The sequence below is a fragment of the Schistocerca serialis genome, chromosome 3 (genome assembly GCF_023864345.2).
Source record: "Schistocerca serialis cubense isolate TAMUIC-IGC-003099 chromosome 3, iqSchSeri2.2, whole genome shotgun sequence".
NCBI classification, from domain to species: domain Eukaryota; kingdom Metazoa; phylum Arthropoda; class Insecta; order Orthoptera; family Acrididae; genus Schistocerca; species Schistocerca serialis.
Genome location: NC_064640.1, coordinates 367,128,032 through 367,151,763, shown reverse-complemented (window position 1 = coordinate 367,151,763; position 23,732 = coordinate 367,128,032). Strand labels below are relative to the sequence as shown.

The window sequence follows — 23,732 nt, the reverse complement described above, 5'->3', positions numbered from 1 at the left end:
ACGGGGCAGGATGTCGGCCGTGCCCTTTCAAAGGCACCATCCAGTGGGGTGATTTAGGGAAATCACGGAAAACCTAAATCAGAATGGCCGAACGCGGGATTGAACAGTCGCCCTCCTGAATGTAATATTAGAACATGGAAGTCTATCATTATCCTAATATTTGAAGTTTTAGTACTTATTTAAGAAAGAAATGAGACTTTAACTTCGAGTAACCATACTTATTCGGCAAAGTTGTCCTCTGCCTTGTAAGGTTCCACATACCAACATCCTTAACATCTTGCATATTCTGGCAATTCTTACTCTCTTGTGCCCCATTCCTTATAAACATACTTCCTGCCAGTTTGCAGTGTAGAAAATGAACGAACTACTCCCTATCAAACAAAAGTGAGGCAACAGCTTTCCCAGCTTGGATCTACACTCTAGTCATCAGCAAATCAGTGGTACAGTGATGAAAAGTAAGGAAATACAGTAAGATCCTTAATATTTAGAGATAATAGTATGAAGATAGAAAGAAAATAACAAGTTTTCAGTTCTATATCAGTTCCTAGAGCACACTTTGCACAAGGGGGAAGGGTCATTCTAGCTTGTGTGTCACATGTACAAGCCAAAAGTTGAGCTCTCATCTTAAACTGATTTCTTTTCCTTCCCTCATCTTCTCTTCTCCTTCATACTATCATGATTTTCTTACATCTTCCAATTTTTCTCTCTTGAATCATCATCTTGTCCACCTACTATACTATACAGGGTGTTACAAAAAGGTACGGCCAAACTTTCAGGAAACATTCCTCACACACAAAGAAAGAAAATATGTTATGTGGACATGTGTCCGGAAACGCTTAATTTCCATGTTAGAGCTCATTTTATTACTTCTCTTCAAATCACATTAATCATGCAATGGAAACACACAGCAACAGTACGTGCCAGCGTGACTTCAAACACTTTGTTACAAGAAATGTTCAAAATGTCCTCCGTTAGCGAGGATACATGTATCCACCCTCCGTCGCATGGAATCCCTGATGCGCTGACGCAGCCCTGGAGAATGGCGTATTGTATCACAGCCGTCCACAATATGAGCATGAAGAGTCTTTACATTTGGTACTGGGGTTGAGTAGACAAGAGCTTTCAAATGCCCCCATAAATGAAAGTCAAGAGGGTTGAGATCAGGAGAGCGTGGAGGTCATGGAATTGGTATATACTGATGAAATTAAAATGAGCTCTAACATGGAAATTAAGCGTTTCCGGACACATGTCCACATAACATCTTTTCTTTATTTGTGTGTGAGGAATGTTTCCTGAAAGTTTGGCCGTACCTTTTCGTAACACCCTGCATATTACAGTGTTTCTCCAACCCGTGCGGATGTGTATACATCCATATTCCAGAACCTTACAGAAAAAGCAGTCTACACCTTATTTTCTTCACCAACATATATTTTGATACAGAAGGCTTGTTGATTTAATATTGCTTTCCATAATATTGTCAGTTACACTAATGTTTATGAAACTTACAATACCCAGAAATAATTCATCCATACCTAGAGGATGTGTAGAGTTGTGCACCAACAATAAGTAAAATCATAAAGAAATGGCCTACACACAGTTTCTGCAGTGCACACTCTAGTTTGATTAAAAAGATCAGTGTAATGCTGGCGAACATTGAAGCCAACTAGAAAAAAGAAAGCAGTTGCCTGGATGCTTTGAGGTCAAAGGAGACAATATCAGAATAAGAATGTCTGAACAGGGTAGGAACGATTGATGTCTGGTAAATTGGTTTACGAAATTACCTCAACATTTTAACAAGTGCAGTGCAAGGCATGACATGGTTACTATCTTCATCGCATGGCTGTAGTAAGTGCAGTTTTGCCCGTGTTTACTTGATACTGGAACACTGCAAAACATGTGAACTTGTCTGCCTCAATGATACACTGTTGTCTGCAGTGGTGACATGAATGCTATTAGATCAGCATCTATTGTTCAGGAGCCACGAACATCTCAAACTGAAATTATTGTATGAAAGTTACTGTTAGCATGCTGAGAGACAAAATGTAATGTTTTCAGATTAGGGAGGGAGGGAAAAGAAGATTAGTGTTTCATGTCTCACTGCTGATGAGGTCATTACAGATGGAGCACAAGCTGGGATAGGTGAAGGATGATGAAAGAAATCAACCCTATCTTTTCAGTGCAATCATCCCAGCATTTGCCTTCTGTGATTTAAGAAAACCATGGAAAACTTAAAACTGGGTGCTCAAACGAGGATGTGAATGGCTGTCCTCTCAAATTAGATCCAGTGTCTTAATCACTTTGTCATCTTGCTGAGGTCTTCAGACGAGTCCCACTTCAACCTATCCTCCAGTAATGTTTCCATACTTGTTGGAAGCATCAATTATAGCATATAATTGATAAGCTTCAAACTAAGTCCTTTGGGGTCATAGGCTCAAAGTTTGCCAGCAATCTATTCACACAATCACTAACATGGCATTATCTTTCCACAGAAAAATCAACACAGTCCTTCTTAGCACAAATACATTCATTGGTCAGTGCTGTCTCACCATTGGTCTTGTTCTCTGTGCCTCTTCATCATCTAGTGTTATTTTTCCACGTATTACATATTTTGCTTTTGATGCTGTCCTTGGTGTTGCTGCATATCACAGACCACTGGATTCCTAAGCTGTGGAGTTGTTACTTCAAGCAGAAACGATGGACAAAATTGGAAGTAAAATTGGACAGAAACTAATTAACTCAGTTGAGTCTGAAATATCATTCCAGAAACATGGCTAATATGTTAATGTCTTGAACGTTGATAAAGGCCCAATATAGATCCTCAGACAAACTCATTTCTCATTTTTGTCACGGAGATCTCTTTCAGAATTTTAAGTAGCCTGTTGTTCCACACATCTCAAAATTGAATTTATTCATTTTCAGCATGCTGGATGACACTAATTTTATTGAATCAAAAACAAATGTAACTCTGCACTGGACTAAAAGGTTTAATGTCAAATAATTATATCTTGTTTGGCAAGTACTGTGCTAATGGCTCAGCTTTTGTTTCATAATTCAAATATAAGGGGCATTCGAAAAGAAATGAGCTGGCATCTGGAATGCGCAAGCCAGTGACAGGAGGGTACTATCGTGGCGTGTGTAACGAGGTGTGATTCTGACCAGAGCGTGGAAGTTCACAGCCCATCGCTAGAGGGCATGCATGTACGTCACATAACTATACAGAGCTATCAGCAGCATGCAACAATCATCCAACGCTGCCAGTTCATTGCAGTGACATGGAGGCATCAAAAGAAGAGCAAAGAGGTGTTGTTCATTTTCTGACAGCGGAAGGAGTAGGAGGAATGGACAGTCATCAACGAATGTCACAAGTGTACGGCAAACAGTGCATGTCCCTTACAAGGGTCAAGCTGTGGCAAAAGTGCTTCAAGGAAGGATGGGTGTCATTAGCCGATGATGCATGGTCTGGAGCACCACACTGCATTACCGATGACATTGTCCAGCTGGTGGATGCCCTCATTACTCAGGACTGCCGAGTGACAGTGAAAGCCATAGCCGCCTTGGTCGGATTGAGCATCGGAAATGTTCACACTATCATGAAGGTATGACGGCACATGCACAAAGTTTGTGCCCAATGAGTGGCCTACAGTCTTCAACAACACCAAGAAGCATGTGGAATGGCCCACTGTCATGCTCATCTGCAGCACTAGGCTCGGGAAGGGAATGCGTTCCTGGGACGAGTGATGGCTGGAGATTTCATTCTGGAAACAGCCCCCAGGCTGTGGCACGCCATGTCTCCACAATATCCTTTCTTCCAGGAGTGCTAGTTCTGCAGCATCGCAGGAGAGCTTCTGTGAAGTTTGGAAGGTAGGAGAGAAGGTACTGGTGGAAGTAAAGCTGTGAGGACAGGGCGTGAGTCGTGATAGGGTAACTCAGATGACAGAGCATTTGCCCACAAAAGGCAAAGGTCCCGAGTTTGAGTCTCGGTCCGGGAGGTTTTATATCACCACACACTTCGCTGCAGAGTGAAAATTTCATTCTGGATACAGGTACTGGTTTCTGTAATTATGCCTCTGGCTCGTTTCTTTTTGAATGCCCCTTTTATTAGCAATATTGTGAGGCTGTTGACTACCTATGGTTCAGGGGTCTCATTTAAAATGATGACATAAGCTAAGATGACAATCGTTGATTTTATCTATAATGAATGAATATTTTAACATTGACTGACTGATGATGATTCTCAATTGTTATCATTATGTTGCATACTCCTGCCACATCAACTGACTAACATAAGAGGCTGTTGCTTTAACAGCACGCCTAAATGAAATCACCTCAAACAGAAAATCTCTAGGTGTTTCATGTTAAGTTTACTTCTCTAGCAAAGCCAATTTGTCCAACATGATTTGTGTGCAGCTGTGACAATATATAATTGATGTGAATCATGCAGGATGTCACTCTAAGAATGATGCAATGGCTGCAGTGTTACATATCAACCAGAGTTGTACTTCCAACTATCGAGTGACATCCCTCTTTGATGACAACAGAGCCCTAATAAAATGAGGCCACAATTTGCTCAGTTTTACCTCCAATGGTAATTTGTACAATTTCTGATGGGAGAACTTAGACTGGCTTAGTTAGTTATTTCATGAATTACTTGGGAAGCCTCTCTTGGTAGATGAGATATGCAAGATTCCTTCATGGCAGTCACTGGTATGGCAAGTGGAAGGTGCTGAAATTCATTCTAGATTCTTCTCTTCTGCAGCGTCTTGTCGCTGTACTGGTACAATGATGTAATCTAAAGTAGTAACCTCTTATTCGGAGTCCTTCATACATATGTTCAACAACTCTTGACATCAGATTGATTAGATGTTTTCTTCCTGAATCATGTTAAGACCTGCAGTTTAACAATCTCAAAAGGATATAAATATGGGATTGCATACTAACTCTTACCCTTGCTGTCTATATATCAATGAGTGTTCTGCTACATTTATCTATAAACATCTATTGCCAAATGTTTACTGCAAAATATTACTATTTACTAGCAATTTTTGCTAGTTGCTAAGTATCTGCTATGCTGCCACACTAAACAAACCACACTGATAACACAAATTGCATTATTCCATCAGTTGAATTATTGGACTTCAGTGTACCTATATAGCCACCTTGTTAGATCATGATCATCTTCAACAACATCAACATCACCACCACCATCACCAATCTTCAGGTAAGAGTGAATATATGCAATTCACTAATGGCACCCAAAAACATTCCTGACATTCTTTAATCTTCCTTATATGCACCCCAAGAGAAGAATCGTGTATTTTGTACTCAGATCTATCAGCCTACAGGTGATGGCTAATTATATCAGCCTAAAGTTGATGGCTAATTCATTTGACAATGAGTACAAGAGGGGTAAAGATGCTCAGGCCAGCTCCATGTTGTCTCCAAATAATGTCAAGTAAATGACTGACTTTAGATTGAAATGAAGGTAGGTTTTACTAGCATTGAAGTACATTCCCATTTGCAAGGAATCTCAGTGCTTATACAAATACAGCAACTTTCAGAAGTAAAATTCGAATTATTTTTAGATTTTCCAGAAACTTTTGAAACTTTCATCATGAAGCGAAACCATTTAGCGGTAACTGGCCTCAAGCCAAGGATTATTGGGGCTACACAATAAAGCGTGGCCTCTGATCAATGTTCATAGCCTCAGACGTGACAATATGTTGACATATGATAGATGGTCAATCACTTACCAATCCAGAATTATAGTATTTCTGTATTCAAGTTTCCAGTCCTCAAATTGCCTGTTTCTATGAAGAAAGATGCCTTAATAATCTTTCCTGGATATCTGCTTCTTTCCATCATTGCTGGGGTATCTGGGGGTAGCATTTTCTGGAAAATACCACATTGCCAATGGGCATACTGTATGAGGTCTGTGAGATACCAGTCTCCTTGCACAGTATATTCATTTGTTTATTTGGTTAACAAATTAATAAAAGGACATACTTATTTGTTGGGAATTCAAAAGAAGTAGAGTTAGGTAAGTTAGTGCTCAATGTCCAACTGACACTGTGGACATTTGAACGAGGATGGAACAGACTGGAATCAACTTCGCCTTCCTGAGGAAACCTTCATGGCATTTACACAAGCTGATTTAGGGAAACCACAGAGAAACCTAATTCAGGAAGACAACACTTTTAGTGCCACAGACAATCTGTCTCAATCAATGTACAGCTTTGCGAAGTGCTTCTGATTTTTCACTTCAGACTTCATGTATAATAAAATTTTGTGAATAGTTGGACATACGTTAACAGTCCTTGTGAATTTAATGAGGGTGAAACTCCACCTACTAGCATATGTCAAATTTCATAATTTAAGGAAAATATATTAACTGACATGGATGGCAGGAGAGATCTGATTTTAAAATAAATTCAAATTGATTTTACATGATTTATTTATTTAGTCAGTCATCAATTAATCACTGGCAGTGTTAATAAGTTACTGAATACATACAAAAATATAGCTTCTTATAGTGTCTTAAATTACATAAGCTTCTACAAATTTACTACTTAAAATACAGTATTCACTTACATGTCTACACAACCATTAATGTAGTCACCCAGTCTTATTTTCTATTTGGCCATGTCAGTCTTCAGATTTATGTGTACACAGGAAAAAATGAACAAAAGGTGGTTGTACAATCAGCAGAAGCAAAATCTGAAGAAGTTTTATAATGCTTCTGCACCAACATCGTAATTCAAAATATAAGCTTCAACATGTGGTTGAAATCAAGTTGAATTTTCCCCAAACATGGGTTAAATTTCTTTGTGTCACTGCTTAAAAATAAGTTTCTGCTTATAGTTCTGCTGTAATCATCTCTGCTAAACAGCACAGAACAATTGCGTAGATAGATAAAACAGGAGTGCAAATGTTATCACACTCTTTTTGTTTGAAGAATCAGCCAGAAATCACAAGATCCCTCTTCAAACAATAGACCAATGCTATTTGTTGTTGTTGTTGTTGTTGTTGTTGTTGTTGTCATTGTTAACACACCACAAGTAACAATCACCATATACATTGATGGGGAAAGGTAAATAATGGAGAAAATGACAGAAAAGGCTATTTGAAGCAAAAAAGTTTAAGATATATTCTCTCTTTCAAGTGATATCTGATGTGCTTGTAAGTGTTAATAATCATCATGAAATGGTTTTATTATTTTTATTAATTTCGATGGGACAATTATTATTCATTCATAAGGTGACAAATTTACAACAGTTTATATTACATTGTTTCTGCAGGTAATGTTTGTCATGCAAGTGTTTGAATAATATCAAGATGCATACGAGATCATCACATGGCAATTGTAAGACTATGCTGAATGATGTTAATGATGAGTTGCTATGTGTTGCTTGAGGCTTTCCCAATGGACTAGTTGTAAATATGGTTCTTGGGCGAGACGACAGATGTCGTAGTGAAAACTCCACAATATTTCATCTGCACAACTGACTAACATCTTCATATGTGGCGAACACACTGCTCAGGCTGTGACCAAAGCCTCATATTTACGACAATCAGAGAAGAAACTGTGCAGGTGTGAGTGATCCAATTTTTGGTGACCAATAGCACAGATATGCATATTGGTAGCAAGAGAGACAGCTATGCCACCTGTCTGCTGATGAATGCACACACAGAGGTGTGTCAATCACACTGAACGCTGCCGTCAGCAGCCCCAGCACTCTCTGTTGGGAGCCACCTGCCGAATTACATGTCTGTGCTGGCTTGTACCCATCCTCATCTTTGCCAACCAAATACCTATGTCACCACCACAGCACAGGGGGGTTATGTAGGGATTTTACTAAAGAGGATCAGGTAGTTATTGTCGGTGGGGCTGGTAATAGTATTGATAGGGATGGGGAGTATGACATAGATGGTGACCTGGAAAAGATAGCCACTCAGACTGGCAACACGAATGTGCATTTCGTGGAACTGTTTCAGCGTCACGATCGGCCTCATCTTAATACAGCCGTCAGGCGTAATAACATGAGACTTGGGGGTGCGCTAATGACAGAAGGCATGAGTCACATTTCAGTGGTGTCGGTGGAGTCTATCAGCAGGACGGGTTTCACTAGACATGGCCTGCACCTCAACAGGTATGGAAAGGGGAGGTTGGCAAAGCGTATAGGTGACAGCATAGGTGGGGGTGGTGGGATCACTCATGGGAAAATTCCGGTAGTTGTGGGTGTTAGAGCTGTACCTTTTTTAGATTGAAGTCAGCTGACAGGTATTCCTGCTTAAGGGAAGTCTCTCTAACAAAGAAACCACTTTCGACAAAGCTTAGGTATCCGATTAGTGAGGGAATTAGTATATTTCATCAAAACATACAAGGCATTAGAGATAAAGTTAGTGAACTACTTATAGATGTTGACTCAAATTATTGGTATATCTGAACACTTCTTAAATAAGGAGATAATTCAGAGGCTTCCTTTACCAGGATACAGGTTGGCTGGCAGCTTTTCTAGGAGCTCTTTACGGTGTGGGGGAGTAGCCATGTATGTGAAAAACAGTATCCCATTTGAGTCAATTGATGTTTCAAAGTACTGCACTGAAAAGGTGTTTGAATGTTGTGCAGGTGTGGTTAAATTTAGTGGAGCTAAACTTCTTACTGTTGTTATTTATAGATCCCCAGACTCCGATTTCACAACATTTTTGCTAAAGCTAGAGGAGGTTCTTGGTTCACTTTATAGGAAATACAAAAAGTTAGTTATATGTGGTCACTTCAATATTAATTGTATAAGTGATTGTGCAAGGAAAAGGATGCTGGTAGACCTCCTTAATTCATATAATCTTATGCAAACCGTATTCTTTCCAACGAGAGTGCAAGGGAACAGTAGAACAACCATAGACAATATTTTTGTTCATTCGTCATTACTAGAAGGGCATTCTGTTAGCAAAATGGTGAATGGCCTTTCAGATCATGATGCACAAATTTTAAGTCTAAAAGATTTTTGTGCTGCAACACAGGTTAAATATAGTTACCAACTTTTTAGGAAAGCTGATCCAGTTGCTGTAGAGACTTTTGTAAACCTTATCAAGGAACAAGAGTGGCAAGATGTTTATAGTGCTGATACAGTAGACGATAAATATAATGCTTTCCTCAAGACTTTTCTCGTGCTCTTTGAAAGTTGCTTTCCGTTAGAACGTTCAAAACAGGGTACTAGCACAAGCAGGCAGCCTGGGTGGCTGACTAAAGGTATAAGAATATCTTGTAGAACAAAGTGGCAATTATATCAAAACGTTAGAAACAGTCACAATCTAAATGCAGTAGCCCATTACAAACAGTATTGTAAGGTGCTTAAAAAAGTTATTAGGAAGGCAAAAAGTATGTGGTATGCAGATAGAATAGCTAAGTCTCAGGATAAAATTAAAACCATATGGTCAGTCGTAAAGGAAGTGGCTGGTCTGCAGAGACAGGTCAAGGATATAGAATCAGTGCGTAGTGGGAATGTCCGTGTTACTGATAAGTCGCATATATGTACAGTATTTAATAATCACTTTCTGTATATAGCAGGTGAACTAAATAGAAACCTAGTCCCAACAGGGAATCATATAGCGCTCGTAGAAAAAAGTGTTCCGAGACTGTTACCTGAAATGCTCCTCCATGATACTGACAAGAGGGAGATTGAGTTAATAATTAAACCACTAAAGACCAGGAACTCTCATGGATATGATGGGGTATCTAGCAGAATATTGAAGTATTGTTCCATGTATGTTAGCCCAGTACTTAGCCATATCTGTAACTTTTCCTTTAGGAGTGGTCGGTTTCCTGACCGATTAAAGTACTCGGTAGTGAAGCCACTTTATAAAAAGAGAGACAGGGATAATGTTGATAATTATAGACCTATTTCTATGCCATTGGTGTTTGCTAAAGTTATCGAGAGGGTTGTATATACAAGGCTACTGCAGCATTTAAATTCACATAATTTGTTGTCAAATGTACAGTTTGGTTTTAGAAATGGCTTAACAACTGAAAATGCTATAGTCTCTTTTCTCTGTGAGGTTTTGGACGGATTAAATAAAAGGTTGCGAACATTAGGTGTTTTCTTTGATTTAACGAAGGCTTTTGACTGTGTTGACCACAAAATATTACTGCAGAAGTTGGAACATTATGGAGTAAGGGGAGTAGCTTACAACTGGTTCGCCTCTTACTTTAAGAACAGAAAGCAGAAGGTAATTCTCCACAATATTGAGAGTGGTAATGATGTTCAGTCCCAATGGGGCACTGTTAAATGGGGCGTTCCCCAAGGATCGGTGCTGGGGCCGCTGCTGTTTCTTATTTATATAAATGATATGCCTTCTAGTATTACAGGTGATTCAAAAGTATTTCTGTTTGCTGATGACACCAGCTTGGTAGTGAAGCATCTTGTGTGTAATATTGAAACATTATCAAATAACGTAGTTCATGAAATAAGTTCGTGGCTTGTGGAAAATAATTTGATGCTAAATCACAGTAAGACTCAGTTTTTACAGTTTCTAACTCACAATTCAACAAGAACTGATATTTTAATCAGACAGAATGGGCATGTTATAAGCGAGACGGAACAGTTCAAGTTCCTAGGCGTACGGATAGATAGTAAGCTGTTGGGGAAAGCCCATGTTCAGGATCTTGTTCAGAAACTAAATGCTGCTTTATTTACCATTAGAACAGTATCTCAAATAAGTGACATTTCAACACGAAAAGTAGTCTACTTCGCATATTTTCATACGCTTATGTCATATGGTATTATTTTTTGGGGTAATTCTTCTGATTCAAAAAGGGTATTTTTGGCTCAAAAATGGGCTGTTCGAGCTATGTGTGGTGTAAGTTCGAGAACCTCTTGTCGACCCCTATTCAATAGTCTGGGAATTCTGACATTGCCCTCACGGTATATATTTTCTTTAATGCCGTTTGCTGTTAGCAATATTAGCTTATTCCCAAGAGTTAGCAGCTTTCACTCAGTTAATACTAGGCAGAAATCAAATCTGCATGTGGAATACACTTCCTTGACTCTTGTGCAGAAAGGAGTGCAGTATTCTGCTGCATCCATTTTCAATAAGCTACCACAAGAACTCAAAAATCTTAGCAGTAGCCCAAACTCTTTTAAGTCTAAACTGAAGAGTTTCCTCATGGCTCACTCCTCCTATTGTCGAGGAGCTCCTGGAAGAGCTAAAATATTAAGCAAATTCCAGTGTTACATTCTTGATTTTCTTTATTTAAGCTAATGACGTGTCGCCTGAATATGTTTCTTATATTTCATTATATCTGTTTCTACAATCATGTTATAATTTCATGTATTGACTCATTCCATGACCATGGAGACTTCTCCTTAATGTGGTCCCACGGAACAATAAATAAATAAATAAATAATAAATAAATAAATAAATCATCCCTCGTACGACCAACAGTTCTTTTTTGTGTTTGCTGTGATTTTAACGTGGCCAGCACAGGACCCCATGCAGTGATGAGTTGGCATCCAGTGTCCCTGTTAAGCGAATTAGTTAAGCTGCGAGTCCCAGTACGAAGACGTCAACGACAGCACTTCAGTGTTTGATGTTTGACACATCTATCCTCTATGGTGTGACAAGTTTGTCCAATGTTTGACACCTGCAGCTACATGGAATCTTATAGACACCAGGCCTTCTTAAACCAAGATCATCTTTCATCTTTCACTGAGACTAGAAGAGCTCCGAGTTTCATTGGCAGATGAAAGACACATTTAACTTATGTTTCTTCAACAGTCTTCTTATTTTCAAAGAAACACCACTGATATATGGCAAAATTACCTTTCTTGTTTGTTCATCACTTTCTTCCAGCTCCTCAGTTTCTCTAACACGCATCAGACATAAGGGAAGGCGAATCTCCTGTTCAGCATATCCACTCTTTTTTAAAAAAGACGTGGGGGGGGGGGGGGGGGGGGGAGGAAGGAGGTGAATTCTGTTCAGGTACAAGATGAAGATGTTCATTTAGATCAGTATCCCAAAATATCAGCAACTGAACTGTTTCAAACTTCTTAAAAGTTTTGAATTGGAACACAGATTGCATCCACTGAATATTCTGATGCGAATGTAAGCACTGTAGTAGAAAAATTGTGGTGCATATTGATGTCAATGTAAATCACTCCATAAATCGTATTTAGCATCTATAAACTACATGTTACACCATAGTGCACTTCCAACACTTTCTTTCTCAGCACTGTTGGTCTGGAAAGAAAGCACTTTACAAAACATTGCATGCATTTAAATAAAGAGCAAGTCATTAGTAAATCTGAATATTAGTGTTTCTGAAAAGTGTTTATCCTAGAAGTGTTTTAGTACTAAATATAAGAAGCACTGTACGAACTTTGTACTTGCTTGTTCTGTTGAACCTTAAAGATATGTCTTCAAAATGGGGAATGACCTCTCTGCTGTGGCTGTAGTTATGTGAAGTGTGGCCAAAATCTTCAGAAGCTTGCTGATATTAAGATACTTGTCTTTGCTGCATAGCTGCAGTGCTCCCGTGGTAGATGAAGGTCTGGAATCTTCTTTCACAGATTTTCTTCTCTATTAATGTCATTCAGCAAGGACATCTTCAACTTCACGTTCCATAACTTCAAAGTAGAATTCAATTAAGGCCTTGAACTCTTCCTATTCTTCACTATTTACCAGTACTTCACTGGATGACACCAAGAATAGTGAAGATAATTCAGACAGCACTTTCTTATGTTCTGCAGACCTTAACTCTGTTATAAAACAATCTCAAATTGGGATAAAGACAGCCACTTGGCGGTACTCTTCAGCATCACACATCAACTAGTTTTGTCTGCCCTTTTGGATCTTAACCACCCAGGGAACTGAGAGTAATATGTCCAGATGTTGACAAATTTCATCCGACACTCTCTCAAAAACAGTAGCAGAGATCTCAGAATTTCCAATTCTTCTCTAGTGTCTTCAGCTGCTTTCATGGCTTCTCACAAACAGTGTATTGGTTTCTGAAGAATTTTGCATAATGTATGATCAAATGCAAACACCTCAGCTAGCAGGGTGACAAATTCACACTGCAGAATAGAAGACATTAAAGAGTTTGCATTTGTAGCTGTGTCTGAGGAATCATTTGGCCCAACACATTCATGGACCACGACCTTACATCCCGGAAGGTTTACCAGAAGATATGTCATCGGGTCGTGAAAGCCTTCATACTATGACCAACACAATATAAGTGTCAACTCTTCAATAACCACTCCAGAATGTCCTATAAATCAGTGGCAACATCAGATCTTTCAGTGCACCAAGTTGCACAAAGCTTTTTTACAGTTTTTGCACTACATGATCATTCACAATTGTTAATGCAATGTGAAAGAGTACCTCTCCTTTTTGGGTGCCTAAAAAAGTTATGAGTTGTCCCAATAGTTCCTAAGAAGTTCCTCATTGCTGTAACTACAGCAGCTGCAGATACTGTTAAATAACAGTGAGCTGAACAGTGGATATAGTGCATAGTAAGATGTGTTACTCTGACTACAGTTTGCACTCCTTGCAGTTTCCCTGGCATTGAGGAGTTCCATCTTAACCTTGTTCTCTTAGATATCGATTCCAATTTATTTCAGCTTTGCTAACAGAGAAGTTGCTACATCTTTTCCAGGTAATTGTACTAAGGGAATGAATTGTATGGAGTCTTCCCTTAGCACTTGTGACTCCAAGTGATTATAGTCGACATACACAGGAAACACACAAAGAAGCCAGTTTTATCCCCTAGTCTCATAGAACACAGAAAAACACTTGGATTTATCTACTTTTTCAATAAATTTTTTAGGAATAATTACATCACGTGATTCAATAATTTCATTTTGTATGGTAGGACTTGTGTACTCATAAATCTTTCCATGACTTTGTAAAACTGATTTTAACTCGATGTCTGCATTGACAGGATACCTTAATATAGCATGAAAGTTTCCTTCATTATAATCTGGTAGTTCATTAGAATGTATTACTCTATAATCCTTCCTTGTCTATCACATAAAATAAAAGTTTCAATTGTGGGCATTAAATTCTATTTTCTACACTTTTTTTTAGTTTCTCATTATCAAGTAAGTTGTCAACAGATATCTCTGGTTTCTTTTTGGTACATAAATATAGAACTGCATCAAAAACATAACTTTTGTGATACTGATTTCTTGTGTGCCTGCCAAAATATTATACTGCTTTCTTTCAGTTTTTTAATTTCTTTTTGTACAGTGAACCAAGAGGCTGAAAATTAAAAATAAGGTACAATTTTTGCAGTAAGCAGCATCAACACAGCTGTATGTTAGCTACTTTCATTTAGAGACATCTATGCTGAAATCTGAGATTTTGTCCCTTTTCGTGATAATGTTTCGGAACTGGAAATGTATGTGTTTTTCTGGAACCCGTATACTGGTTAATATTTCAAATCTGGCAGCATTGTTGAAGTTACTTCTACCAATAAATAAAGAACTAATTTTTTACAGAAATCGAGTTGTAAATGGGAAAATCTTAACACAATCATACCTGTCTTTTGTACTGACTACATCAGACTGAGAACAAGATGTGAAACTAGACCTAGCTTGCTGTACTGCTAACATACCTCTAGAACTTTCTTTACAGTCTTCATTTGTTGATCCCTGTTTTGCTAATTCACTTTGAAAGAGTGATATAATTGATGCTTATGAAGGTATTTTTTGAGCTGCTGGTGCCACACTTCCAAAACACAGGCAATAAACGTGTGAAATGTAGTGTTGAAATGTTGTGTCACTTAAGGGCTAAAATAATGATAAATACTATGTGTTAAAATCAAAAAATGAAAGTACTCTAAGTAACGTGATTTTCTAGAATACTAGTATGCATTTTCTGATACTTAACCTGAAAAGAAAGAAATTATATAGAATGAAATGATTAGAAATTCCAAAGATGGGTTTTTGTAATATTCAGAAGACAGATACATTAAAAAAACGCACATCACTGCAGTTGTTATAAGATAGGTTGTAGATACTGATAGAAGTTGTTGTGCTAAGTTAAGCTTCGACCTCAGCGGAGAGTAAGGTGTGGGGGAAGCAAGACAGAGAACATTTTCGTCACATTGAGTAAGGACGTAATAGGGGGGATGTTATTATTTGTCTGCTATACAGGGTGTATAAGGTAGAAGCATTTCCGAAATCACCAAGTTTGTAGATTGTTTGCACGCCACTGTGGTTAAAGTATACCGTGCATGGCAAGAATGATGGCTGTGGAGATGTGTACACATCAATAGATGTGCCACCAAATGAACCCAGTGGCTACCAACAGTGTCTCCTTAACGACTGTTCAGCAAACATTGCTGCGTATGCGCCTCTGCAGTAGTCGCCTGTTTCATGCAACCATGCTATTCATCAGTGATGAAGACTGAAATTTGCATGCCAGTACAACAAACAGATGTCCACTGAGCAGCAACATGTGGTCTTTTCAGATGACTCACGTTTTATGCACCATCGGACAGATGGCCATAGGCACGTATGGTGTGATAACATCTGAAAACCAAGCGAGATGGCGCAGCTGTTAGCACACTGGACTCGCATTCAGGACGACGACGGTTCAGACCCATATTTGGCCATCCTGATTTAGGTTTCCGTGAATCCCTAAATTGCTTCAAGCAAATGCCAGGATGGTTCCTTTGAAAGAGCACAGCCGACTTCCTTCCCCATCTTTCCCTAAACTGATGGAACTAATAATCTCAATGTTTGGTCCCCTCCCCTGAATCAACCAACCAACCAACATTTGAAAGCAAACAACCTGCAACCAGAAGTGTGTGTTGAGATCTGGGGAATGTTTTTGTGGCATTCCCCAGATAATCTCGTCATTCTGGAAGGCGAACTGGATCAACACAAGTATGCATCTATGTTTGGGGACCATGTGCACCCCTACATGCAGTTTGTTTTTCCTTGGCACAATACCATCTACCAACAGGACAACATCAAGTGTTGCAAAGTTCACCGTGTACAAGCATGTTTCGAAGGGCACCAGGATGAGTTTACCAAATTCCTCATATTTATACCCAAGAATCTGTGGGACCACCTCGATCTGGCTGCTCACGTCATGGATCCTCAGCTGAGAAACTTAGCACAGCTGGCCATGACACTGCTGTAAGCATGGCCCCACATCCCTGTTGGCACTTTCCAGAACCTCACTGACACTCTTCCTGGATGTCTCACACTGCGAAAGGTGATTATTCAGGCTTTTGACAGGTGGTCACATCAGCGTGATTGGACATGCCAAGCATGTTGAAATTTACAAAAAAATTAAACATGAAATACTGACCCATTCTATTACTGAGCGAAACATTCTTGTGGTAAAGTTTTGACAATAGACAAAATCTGCCAGTGCCTCTATTAAATGTTACAACTCAGTTTTACAAACAATTACAAATAGTTTTTCACAGCCATGGTGATAGGAGAAGTGCTATTGTTTTAATTTTCTAGTTTTTTCTTTCTTCTGTTATCAGTTGATGAAAAGAATTGAGAATGCAGTATCTGTTAATAAGACTACATTACATAACAGAGTACTTTTACTATATGCAATTCACATCCTGAGATGATTATACTGCATATGTAAAGACTAAATGAACCAGACCAGGACTTGAACCTAGAGAGCAGCCTTTCATGTTCAGAGCTTACTGACTCATATAGGAAGGATGCAAAGGAAACAGTCTCAAGGAAGTTGAAGTTTTCTTTCAGCCCATGAAGCATGCTCGGATGGCTCAAGCAACAGAAATCTGTTCACAAAAGACAGTTATCCAAGTCTAAGTCCTGGTCTGGCATAGCTTTAGATCAGGGCTGGGTACTGTGGGCATGGCTATCTCTGTGTGGGTACAATGCATGAGCAGCACACATTCTGTTACTAGCAAACAGGACTAAAGACTGCCGATAATACAGGATCAACAACTGACACATGGGTTTGTAGTCACATTAGTACTCTTTGCACCGCCATTTTTATTAAACAGTACAACAATGCAATCAATACTTACAACACAATATAACATATGCATAGTATTTGCAGAAGTTTAGCCTTAAATACCAATCTTGTGTTACACAAAAGTGCCATCAAACAAAAAAGTAAAGGCTATTTTCCTATCTTAAATATATGGTTCACATTGTCATTATTCTGAGTAAAAACAACATTCACATAACATTTTCGGTCAATATTCTCACAAAATATCTGTTATTTTTAAGTAATTAAAGCTTAGAAATCATTAAATTTTTCAAGATTTGGTCATGTAATCGAAAATGCTTTGTTACTGGCTGAAGCTCTAGTGACATCACAGACTGTGAGTACGATGAAGCTATACATGTGTTATAGGAGTGCTAGCCGAAGTTACTAGATTTCTCCATTACTTTTTCTACAAACAGTTTATCTGTTGGGTGTCAGAAAACACATTTACAAGCTTTATGTAATAAAAGAAAGAAATTTTGTGAACGCTGATAGTGAAAACCTCCCGAAAGTTGATGCTTTATGCTCCACCCATTTAGAGTGGATATACATGCGAGAACAGACATTCTTTCCCCTTGCTCCCTGCAACATCCTTAAACTCAATAAAAACTAAGGAATTGTAGAACATTTTGTAAGTGGGTTTGTATCTTATATCTAGATTGTTAACTGTCACATCCATGTGAAGTAACACTTTCAGAAAGTAAGGCGAGCTTAACCTTTAAAACATGCCATTGTTCGTTGTCACTGCTGTCATGAACTAAGAACCAAACAGCAGTAAAATTCTTGGCAAATGTAGTGATGATTTCCTAGTACACAGTCATGAACTAAGAACCAAAGAGCAGTAAAATTCTTGGCAAATGTGGTGACAATTTCCTAGTACATGAGACAATCAGCAGAGTGCACACAATGTTAATTGACACAATGGACAACGTTTCGAACTTTGGATCAGAAGATTGTAGATTCAAATCCTGGTAGGATTTTATGTTTTTAAAAGTGTTACACGAAATATGAAAATAGCATTATCAAGAACTGATCATGGCAGTTGCTTCAATAGTGGGATGTATAAAATATCACTTTCCATTGATTTTAGTTTGAGAAATGAACAGCTGACGATAAATTCACACACAAATCTTTTTTTTTTTTTTTAATAGCATTGCTAGTGGTGAAGGCATCACCACATGCACACGGTACAAGGTTGGGCAGGGAATTTGAATCACTGTCAGATACTAACCCTCCTTCCCCCTTTAATTGGCATGTAGGGCCTGAAATGTCCCAGCTGGTGTCAATTTCGCTGAGAAAGGGTAGACAGGGGGGAGGCGCCAGGATCCCTGCCAAAGCCTCCTGTGGTAGTTCCTCAACATAATCGGCTGGGCCGCAAGGTGGCACTGTCTGTGGAAGAACAAGTCAATCAATGAGTTCTGGGGCGAGTCCTGGGACTGGCTGCAGGAGTCTGGGTGTCAGTCATGGTGCAGATGGGACCGATGGTTTGGCCTTTATGGGTGTTTCAGTCCAAATATGCTCGACTTCCATCAATGGACTGGTTAGGGGGGCCACAAGTGGTGGTGGTGAGACCCGAAGTGGCTTAGGGGGAAAAAGTGGTGCCACCTCCATCACCTCCCAGTGCTGGTCACAGTCAACCCCATGTTGGCACCTAACATAAGGGTGGAGTTTATAGTAGTAGCAGACAGACTGGTGGGTAGGCTTGAGCCCTGGCTAGTTGTGGAGGTCATGCCCAGTTGGTGGTTGAGTGGAAAGGTGGGAGGGGAGGGAGGGGGGAGCAGAGGATAGTACACAACATCAAGCATGGAGTTGATTCCAATGCTGGACCAGCGGCTCTTGGCTAGCTGCAACCTCAGACAGTTGCTGCACCCTACTACTGACAAAGATGCCTGGGGTCCACACAGGGTCTGTTCTAAAGTACATGCCCAGACATGGGAGCCCACACAGTAATACAGCTCTGCACAGTTGAAGAGCCCACTGAGTCGAGTGCTGCAGGTCGAAGAGGATTTTGGGTCTATGACCTTATAAAATTTCTGCCAGGCTATGCCCATTTATGGGGGTGGATCAGTAAGTGGCAGAGGAGCTGGCAAGTGCTTTCCAGGAATTGGCTGTCATCATTATCTTGCACATCTGCATTTTGAAGATCCTGACCAACCACTCCACTTCCAAATTGGATGTGGGATGGAAAGGGGCAGTGATCAGGTGCTCAATGCCATTCCGTTTACAAAAATCCTAAAATGCAGATGCCATGAATTAATGGCCATTGTCAGGAACTAGGGTGGAAGGTGCCCCACTATTACAAATATCACACACAGGTCATAGATAGTACCTACTGTTGAAGAGTTATCCATCCATGCCACATATGGGAAATCATAGAGGGCATTGACAACTAGCAACCAAATTGCTCCCCAAAATTGTCCAACAAAATAACCATGCACTTTTTGCCAGGGGTGGTCAGGGCACGACTGATGCGGTGTAGCACAGGCTTGGCAGTTTTGGATGGTGTGTTCATGGTGGCAAAAAAACAGGACAATACATATGATGAAGCAATGTTGCCTTCATTCTGCACATCTGCCAGTGTGCAGTGTGGAGAAGCATCAATATGTGGGGGCAAAGTCTGGGAGGAACTACACCATGGCATTCAGAATTGTCTGTAGCTAACAAAGTGCCACTCCCTGTAACATTAAGCCTAAGCTACAAGGAAAAATTGATGTGCCATTCCGGGTTGGTGCCCTCATGCACTTGCTTCAGCCAACCCCCACCACCACCCTGCACAGCAGACAGCATCTTATAGAGTAGTAGATCATGGCTCATTTGCATCTAAGGCAAAACACAGCACTTCAGATCTGTGACACTCAGTGTCTTGGCTGTGCAGCAAGCGAAAAAATGTGTCAAGCGTTTGAGTGCTGCGTGGTGGGCTAATAATAGATCTTGCATATATAGTTACTTAGGAACAACACCCACTGTGCCATACTATCCAGAAATTTCCAACAGGAACTGAACAGTGAAATGAGGGGCTTGTAACTGGTGATCAGGTAGAACACAGTACCACAGAGATACATATGAACTTCCTCATGACAGTCAAAGTCTGTTAGAATAGTATCTGAACTTTGGCCAGAGGGGGAAAACAACCCTGGCTTACCTGTAGCATTGGACACCTAATCACCTTCAAAGTAGTTCCCTTGGAACTCTATACACTTCTCCCAGCGGTGCTGCCATTGTTGGAAGTATGCTGAAGAAGCCTCTTTTGAAATGGAGTTTAGCTTGGCTACTGTTGCTGCTATAATGCCCTCTCTTGTCCAAACTCAATAAAAAAAAAAAAAGGCTGAATCCAGTGTGAGGAATGTGCTGGAGCATTGTCATGATGTTGACCACAAGCCAGTCCCTTGTGCCACACAGCATCATGTAGGCAACGGAGGACATCCCTGTAGTACTCTCTGGTGATTAATTGACCTTGTGGTGTGTACTCATGGTGTACCACACTGCAGAATCGAAGATAGCAACCTAAGGCACTTATTAAATTGCAACATGCCTCTGACCACACCAATTTAGCACCTTTTTTATGCAACTGAGTAAGCAGATGGGAAATATGGGCCGCATCAGGAATAAAATGCGCACAATAATTTACTTTGCTGAGGAATGACTAGTTCTTTCAGGTTCTTAGGAGCTGGTAACTGGTTGCATTCACATGATCCTGTGTGGACATAAGCCCTTTTTTGCTTAATGTATGTCCCAGATACTTAATGCTCGCCTCAAAGAAACTACATCTGTCCATGTGACAATGCAGACAACGAATGTGAAACTGTTCAAACAAAACAACATCTGTAGGTTTAGCAGGTGCTACTCCCCCATGGCCCCGATAATAAGCAAGTCCTCTAAATAATTAATACAATTGGGGATACCTTGGATGAGTTGCTCAAGGTACCTCTGAAATACTGTGAAAGCATTTGTACTCCAAATGGCAACCTGTTATAATGGTGCATGTCGAAGGCATATTAATCACTAGGAATTGCTTCATCTGATCAACAGGCAATTGAAATTAGGCATTAGTGAGATCTATATTTGAAAAATAATGGCCCCCAGTCAATTTTGACCAACAATTGTACACGGATCAAAATTTTCCTGAGAATTAATGTTAGACTTAAAACACCACAAATTTTAAGAGTTCCATTTGGTTTCATAACTATGACCAAGGGCACAGCCCAGTGGCTTGACAATACTGGGAATATAACTCCCATATTTTGCAACCATTCTCCAATTAGAATCAAATTACTTGATCTTTGACACTCTATGTGTCGTAGCTGGTTTCTTCCAATCAGAGTACTCAAAATCATGCTTGTGCCATTCACCATTGTCAAACTTCCAACTCCTTATCTGGCTTGCATCATATATACTGTAGAGTTATTATAATCACAGCATTGAGTGAAGCTGAATTTTTGAAGGCTGCAGTTAATTTTTGTGACTGGGTCACACAGTCATAAATACAACAATGTTCCACAGTGTAATGGCAGAGCACAATCATTAGTATATAAATCCGACCTGTGGAAGGTCGTAGCTTTGAATCTCGTCAACTGCAATGAAACTTTTTATTTTTCTAAATCTAACCAAAAGACTCTGATTATTATTTTTATTCAATTAATTGGTTTAAATGTATTTTTTTGTTTCTAATACTTCTCCATTTTTGTCATCATATTGATTTTTTTATTTGCTCTTATTTTCTTTCTATCATTCTTTTTACATTTGGAATCTGCTTGTGTCGCCTGTAATCTGCAATAGAGTGCCAACCTGGACTGCTTAGCTGCTGGTAACGTGGCAATCCATGTAGGCACTGTGAGGATAGTTTCAGGTAACATACGACAGCGAGAAATTACAGTTTGCTTTTACCGCTGAAACCAAAATTTCTCAGTCTTGAGTTTGGTCGTAGAAGTTAGCCTAACACGCAGTGAACAGTGACACTGATTTTAGTTCTGCTGCAGACTGCTGAGTGCTGTTTTCTTGGCTACATTGCATATCACGAGGTTGTGGTTAAATTAGGACATGAGTTTAAATTAAGGACTACATAAACGCATTGTCTGCTACGGTTCACTTATTGGTCAGTTAAAATCAACTGCTGACACAGCACCTCCCATTTCCATCATATTTCACGGAGGCTGCTTGCTACGTCACATCATGTTACACATTAATAGCATTTTACTGCAACGGATGTGGCAACACAGTAGCAGCAAGTGACAGATATCAACTATCAAGTAATTTTAATTGGAATACAGTTCTACTTTAACCTACTTGCACATGGCAGAAGGCACTAGATGTCTGCAAAACTTTGGCACTGCTGATTTTTTTTAAGGATATGTGGGCCTGGAACTCTGTTGCACAATGTAATGCAGGTTCAAACAATTGCTTAAACTGCACACAAAATGTGTTAAGTTCTGTGAATGGTCACAGTTGAAATCAGATTCAGGAATGCTTTGAGGATATTTGGGCCTGGAACCCTGTTGCACGATCTAATGCAGGTACAAACAGTTGCTTAAACTGTGCACATATTGTGTTAAGTTCTGTAAATGGTCTTGCAATTGAAATCAGATTCACCTAGTACAGAATTTGAAAACAAAAAAGTACAAAAGTGTCTCAGCCAAAAATGTTAGTTGTTGCCCAAGAGTTGTTTGCTAGTAGTGTCAGTTGCCGAACTGCATTTGTATACTTTGTTTGGACTAAGATCTGATCCTAAAGTGGTATCAACTGGCCATTGTACATAACTACTCTGTGTCAAGGGGACCTCAGCTGCAGGAAGCCAATGCACCGCTACTTGTCCTCATTAAGCAGAGGCACAGTAGCGCCTGTGTCATGCTGGGAATGTGCTGTTACTCTGTCAATGGCCTGTTGTAGCATAAGCCTCTACAGCCCACCTGCTGCTGCTATGAGTACTGGCAAGGTAGCATGCGGGTCACTGATGACCAACATTGTTTACAAACACCAACCAAGGCAGACACTTATTAGGTGCTCGGTTCACAGCATGCAAAACAGGTGACATCATGGAAAGAGCAACAAGACTGTTGATGCCATGGGCTACAGCTTTGAGAAGATTTGATAGCACAAACTTTTCTGGGAGCTTTTCACAATGTTGTGTAGGAAACTGTTGCCTAAGCCTCCCCTCACTTTGGGGAACACCGACAGTGAACGAAACTCTTCTTCTTCTTCTATTGACGATGAGGGTGATAGATCTTGAACTACTGCACTAACTACTGAATCCTGTGTCGCCAGAATGCCAGATGAACAGATGCTTGGTAGACTGAATGATGATGTTATTGGAAGTCATCAGCAGATCGGGGAGCATAATGAGTACTAATGCTACTAACAACATTGACACCAGAATAACTGTGAAATATAGCTTGCATTGATGCAGTTACTTCATGAGCTGTGGCAAGTTCTAGTAGCTGGAAATGCAACAGGTCTACTAAAGAAACTGCTTACACTACATTTGCCCGCCCTCTTCTAGAGCACTGCTGTGCTCTATGGGATGTTTAACTGACAGGATTGAAAGAGGACATAAAAAAAGGTCAAAGGAGGTCAGCTCATTTTCTATTATCTCAAAATAGAGGAGTGTGTGCCATGGATATGATGTGCGAATTGATGATGTCAATCATTAAAATAAAAGCATGTTTTGTTGTGTCATGAAATTTCAATCATCAACTTTTTCCACACTTACCTACATACGGAGAAATGATCATCATACTAAAATGGAAATCAGAGCT

The 23,732-nt window shown here is 39.7% G+C and overlaps 1 protein-coding gene across 1 annotated transcript in view; it reads right to left on the bottom strand.

Moving 5' to 3' along the window:
* Positions 1-23,732, bottom strand: part of LOC126470185 (uncharacterized) — a 130,990-nt gene that overhangs the window by 32,243 nt on the left and 75,015 nt on the right. The gene's annotated exons all lie outside the window — the stretch shown is intronic.